Source organism: Macaca nemestrina, chromosome 14, assembly GCF_043159975.1.
Source record: "Macaca nemestrina isolate mMacNem1 chromosome 14, mMacNem.hap1, whole genome shotgun sequence".
NCBI classification, from domain to species: Eukaryota; Metazoa; Chordata; class Mammalia; order Primates; family Cercopithecidae; genus Macaca; species Macaca nemestrina.
This window is the reverse complement of record NC_092138.1, coordinates 89,392,638-89,398,705: the sequence shown is the minus strand read 5'-3', so window position 1 is coordinate 89,398,705 and position 6,068 is coordinate 89,392,638. Positions and strand designations below refer to the sequence as shown.

The following is a 6,068-nucleotide window of genomic DNA, read 5'->3' as shown; positions in this document are numbered from 1 at the left end:
TGGTAAGTTGCTGTGAGAAGTCAAGGATTAATACAAGCTCAAGAGAAAAATCCTCCTGCCTCTTGTACCTTCCAGTACAATTCTTTTTTTTTTTTTCCCAGAGACAAAATTTCACTTTGTCACCCTCCTAGAGAATGGTGGCACATCATCCCTTACTCTAGCCTCCAACTCCTAGGCTCAAGCCATTTTCCCACTTCAGCTTCCCAAAGTCACTGAGACTACAGGCAAAGCCACCATACCTGAATACTTATTTTTTCTTTTTCTTTTCTGTAGAGATGGGGTCTCACTATATTGTCCAGGTTGGTCTCAAACTCCTGGCCTCAAGTGATATTATTTCTGAGTGGCCAATAGGTCACCTGGATTATACATGTATATTGGTTCTGACTCTGGTAGCATTCTAAAGATTTCAGATTTAAGTCCGTATTTCATTAGAAAATTTCCAAGGAGACCAAAAGAACATGGCCATTTTTAATACAAGTATCTCTTGTTTACCATTTTTACTAAAAATCCCACCAAGTTAAGAATTATAGTTACTTAAACCACATGAGACTTTAGAGAGTTATGATGTAATAATATAGTCATGCATTGCTTAACAACGAGGATAGTTTCTGAGAAATGCATTATTAGATGGCTTTGTCATTATGTAAACATCATAGGTGTACTTACACAAACCTACATGGTATAGCCCACTACACACTTAGGCTATACGGTATAGTTTATTGCTGCCAGACGACAAACCTGTACAGCAGGGTACTGTACTGAATACTGTAGGCAATTGTAAATTATGGTAAGTATTTGTGTATTTAAACACAGCTAAATGTAGAAAAGATACACTAAAATATGGTATTATAATCTTATGTGACCACCATTGTATATGTGCTCTGCTGTTGACTAAAACGTCACTATGCAACACATAACCGCAATTACAACATTAATAAAAATAATACTCAACTTTGACCTATCTATAGTGCTATATAGTTTGCAAAATGCCGTTAAATGTAATCTCATTCGATCTTTACAATAATACTGGGAAGTAAAGACATGTACTATTATCCCCAATTTACAGATGAGAAAATTGAGGCCCAGTAAAGTGAATTGATTGCCTAAAGTTATGTATTTTGAACAGTTTCAAATCCAAGATTTCTGCCTCTGCCTCCATATCCTTTGTGATAATATGGTAAATTTCTAAGTATTTCTGTAGCCATTTTCTCAAATAACTCACAATGGACACTCACAGTGTTTAGATATTATGTCTGGAAGAACACAGGTAGTGTCTATGGTTACAATTTAACGTGACATAATCAATGGTGAATAAGAACTTTCTCTATGCAAAACAAATTGTGTAATTTTACTGGAAGAAAAAGGAATGGTGAAAACATAGATCTTGCCCAGAAGAACTTAACTATTTGGTAAAGGCGGTAGATATACTGATAGCAAATCACAAGTAAAAAGCATGCTGAATTAAGAATCATAGCAAATACACATGCACAAATCAGGATGAGGAGAGGGAAGAGAAATTACTTCTTATTAAGGCACTGGTGAAAGATTATAAAATAACACTGTTAGGCCTTGAGGATAAGAAAAAATATTGATAGAGAAAGAAGAGAGAGAACAGATTAAAAGAACCACCATGAGAAAATGTATGCATGCAAGTACCTAACATGCTTGCACATTGGCAAATATTATTCAGCATACACAGTAGTGTTCATCAGCTTCTCTAAAGTTTTAGATCCTGAAAGCACAGATGTAACTTGCTTCTCAATCTGATGTTCTTCCCACAACTTTAACCAGGTCTTGAGAGGCCTAACCTGTCTTTTTATTCGGGGCTCAACCACTGAATTTCCAGATGCCTCCTCCACTCTTTCTCAAAGATTCACAGGGTGACAGTGGTTCACACATCTTTGCAGCCAGTATCCACTTCCTATTGTAAGCCATTTGTTCACATTAGTGTGGAAAAAGAATCTGTATCTTACCTCTGTTCCTACTTATCCCTCTTACCAAGATCCCACAGTGCAAATGGCCTTGTTATGTGGTAGAAATAGGCAATAAAAATATGTTGCATTTGGCATTCAGAGTACTTTAGGACCAAGAAACTCCAAGTAGCTTTTAAAATAGTCATCATGTTTAACCATATTTAATCACTGAGTTAACTCATGGCTAAAAAACCCTAGACAGAGAATAAAAAGAACTAGGTTCTGGCCACTATTCTGCAAGGTCACCTTTGCCAAGCTTTTCCTCTATGAGCCTCAGGTGCTCATCACTTAAAAAAACAAACAAACAAAAAAAACATGAACCAAAGCTCTTGGGCTTTAAGATTCTGCTCTAATTGTGTAAATGAAGGAATCGCAAGGGCATCAAATACAAAGATTTGGTTACACTTCAGATATCTTTGGCAGGCTTAGAATAAGCAACCAATCTTTTCAAAAGAAAAGTTGTTTCACTCTTTTGTCCCAGTGACTCTTGGGGGAAAATTGCTAAAGAATAGAGACAAAGAATTCTGTCTTTGAGGTATTTTGTCCTTATAAAAGTCAGTCCAAAAATTCATTTTTGTATCTGATCTGCGTTTGGAGTCAGTTCTCTCTCTCTCTCCTACTTGCTCCTCTGCTTTTCTTTCCTCTTCCTCATCAATTGTAGCACAGTGAGCAACTCTGGATATTAAAGACAGACAAGTATAGAGCCATAGGATTTCATATAGCATTTGTTACTTCCTTGCCATATGGCCTTGCCTGAATTACTTTGCTTCTTTCTGAGGCTTGGTTTTCTTATCAATTAAATGGGACTAATAATACTAATTTATAGAGTTGTCATGAAGTACTTAAAGTATAAAAGAGCTAAAATGATGCCTGGCAAAAAGAACCCAGTAAAAACTCCAATGAGAAAATCAGGTTAGATATCTTTCCCTTTCTATTTTTAGAGGCAATCAGTAAAGTGACTAAAAGTGAAGTCAGACAGACTAGCCTTCAAATTATGGCTGCGGCATCTACTTACCACCTCTAAACCTGAGCTTCTTAAGCTAAAATGGAGATCACTCTTTCTAATGGGACTTTTTGGGAATGTAAAATAAAGTAATGACTCTGTAATACTTTGTGTCTGGCTATATACACGTAAAGTTTAATAAATTATATTCATTGCCACTGATTATTCATTTATTCATTCATTCACATTCTCAATTATCAGTAGTTCCAGCCCACAAAATATTTCCTGGGCACTTAATAGCTGCTAAGTTCTGTGCTGTGCACTGGGCACACAATGACAAATATGTTCTATTAATTCACTTACCCAGTATAGGCTTATAGTCTAGAGGTAAAAACTAGACATATAGATATTTCTGATATAATAGCCTAAGTATGCACAAGAAACTAGGGAATCCCAAAGAAAAATCTTTAACTTAGCTAGAGGAGTATGCTCAGACTTGATTTCTTCAAGGAGATGATGAGTGGGTTGAGTCAAGAAGGATTAGCAGCTATGTATGGCTCAGTCAAAGGAGGATAAGAAAATGTGTGTGTTCTAGAAGGGAGAAAACCAAAGAACAGTGATTTTGAAGCTTTGTGTTCCCTTAGAATCACCTGGGGAGCTTTGAAAGCTCACAATGCCTGAGTTTCTTTCCCTACCAATAAAGCAGAAGTCCTGGGGATGGGACTCAGACATCAGTGCTTTCAAAAGCTCCACAGGTAGTTTCAATGTGCAGCCAAGTGGTGAGCCCCTGGCTTAAACCAGTGTGTGGGTGGAAACTGTTATGTCCTGGAATAAGCAGGGGCCAATGAGGAAGCACATGAATAACAGGGCACTGTCTTTATTCTTGACTTATATGTGGTGATTAGACATTGGGGAGTTTAAAAGGAGACAGCAGAGTGTCAATCACATTTGTGCTTTGGAGGGATTGCTTGGGATGTAACTCAGCACTGAATTCCAGGGGAAGCAAAAATTTTTTTAAAAGTAATATGAAGTACAATTTTCAGAAATTAGAATCAATCAATCACTACTGGAAGAATGTGCTTTGGAAATTCCTTAGTGACATGTGGGGTTTATAAATATACTGATGCCTAGGGCTTTCCTCAGACATCAGAAAAAGTTTTAGGGATGTGTTATTTTGGTATTTTCATTTTCATGACGTTCACCTAAAGGGATTGAGAACACCTGCCAATGAACCTGAGCGACCATCTCATGAAAGGATATTTAGTCACTGAGGTAACAAAAGTTCATGACCTATGTGTGGGTCAGGCTGGGTTAGTAACAGGGTCAGTTTTTGGACAGAAGGTTATTAGAGCACTCAGCCGTCTTTAGTAACCTTTGATCTATCTACCTTTGATCTAGTAACCTTTGGCCCATCTCTCCTTTGATCAATTGTTCTCCTTGCCCTTCAAAGTGCTAATGCCTACAATTCCACCTGTCTTTATTTATATCAAAAACAGTACTCCCATTAAAAAAAAAAAAAAAAAAACCTGAAATGTGCCACTGACCCTTGACTGAGACTGAAAGCACAGTCTGAATCTGGAAGGGCTTATCTGCTCTGAAGAGAACTGTAAGGTTCAGCAAGTCCTGGGTGTGAGGGGGAGACCTCCTTTGACTAGGGTGGGGGTGTGATCACTTACTACATAGATACATAAAAGCAGACCCCTATCAGCACCATCAGGCGGAGCAAGGATGGATCAGGTCATTAAACAGCAGTTAAGGCCCACACTGATGTGGGCACATCTGACTCAATACTTCTTAGCGAAAATCTGGGAGAGGGATGCCCTATCTTGACCCTAGTGAAGAGACACAGACCAGGAGGAGACAGGCAGCCACCCCAAACCTCCTTCTCCTAGCTTCTTTAAGGAGCCAGACTTCTATAAGCAAGCGGCCAGTGCATTTGTATGACTCAACAGTGACACCCAGTGACTCTGTCTGTCAATCCCAGGTGGCTGTTCCCGGAGGATCTTCTGGGGAATACATTTCAGCCTCCATTACCTAGTACTGAATCATCAGCAGCAATCACATCAAATTCAGTCTTGAAAGAGACAAACATAATAAAAAATCCCAGTTTGTATTAACATAATCATCTAACTGTTGAAGCATATTCTTCTCCCCTGTTGGGCCATGTCTGATGTCAAACATAATACCACCATGTAGTACTGTACCTTCTTGACGTTGGAATCACAAGACAGTGATTATTTATAATGTAAGTAAGACCCTAGAGACAGGCGTGTAACAGGCCCACATCATTACGTATTGGGCCAGCCAAATCTAGACATGGAGAGAGAGATTAACAATTTGTATTATAACCCAGACAGAAGAGACCAGCATAACCCATGGGATTCCATAACATGGCACACACAAAAACATAAGATAATCTGAGAACATTTAGCCTAGAAAACAAAAAGTTCTTCATGGAATGGGGATAAGAGTTGGGATGCTTTCTTTCAGATGTTGGATGGGCGGGTATAAAAAGAAGGGATTTTACTGGTTTTATTTGTTCCCAAGAACAGAAATGGAGTTAACGAGTACAGGGAAACTGCTTTACGTTCAACATAAGGAAGCACTTTATAACAACTGAATCTACTGGGAAATGAAAGAAATTCAGGAAGCAGAGAATTTTATGTCATTGAAAACATAGTGCAGGCATGCCTTTTAATGATAATAATTCCAGTTTTTTAAAAAGAGAGAATGGATCAGGTAAATAATTCAGTAACTTTAATAAGTCAAAGGACAGGGACGTGGGTGGTCAAGGGTGCAGGAAGATAATTGGGCATAGCATTTAGGGCTCATTGAAATCTTTCTCCACTTATCACTGTTTTTTTTTTTTAATAATTAACACGTGTTTCCTTCCTCATTCTCATTAGACCAGCATTCTTTGTTTATCCATTTGCATAGTGGGTAGAAGATGCTTGCACCCTCCACCTACATTCACCTACCTGTCACGAGAAAAACAGATACCCCCTACTTCCCTCTTCCCGTTTCCTTTTCCCTCATTGTTTCTATACCAAGAACAGCTTAGCTAGAATCAGGGTCTGATCCTTGACACAGTCAACAACGGCTAGGGAGGAGATCATTACATTATATGAGTGTAGATAAGCAATGATTGTCCA

The 6,068-nt window shown here is 38.3% G+C and overlaps 1 long non-coding RNA gene across 1 annotated transcript in view; it reads left to right on the top strand.

Annotated features, from left to right (window-relative positions):
* The first annotated feature begins 657 nt into the window (after window positions 1-657).
* Window positions 658-6,068, top strand: part of LOC139358328 (uncharacterized) — a 53,675-nt gene continuing 48,264 nt past the window's right edge. Inside the window, exon 1 of the long non-coding RNA XR_011613102.1 lies at window positions 658-787. This is a non-coding gene — a long non-coding RNA (uncharacterized lncRNA). The remainder of the gene's footprint in view (window positions 788-6,068) is intronic.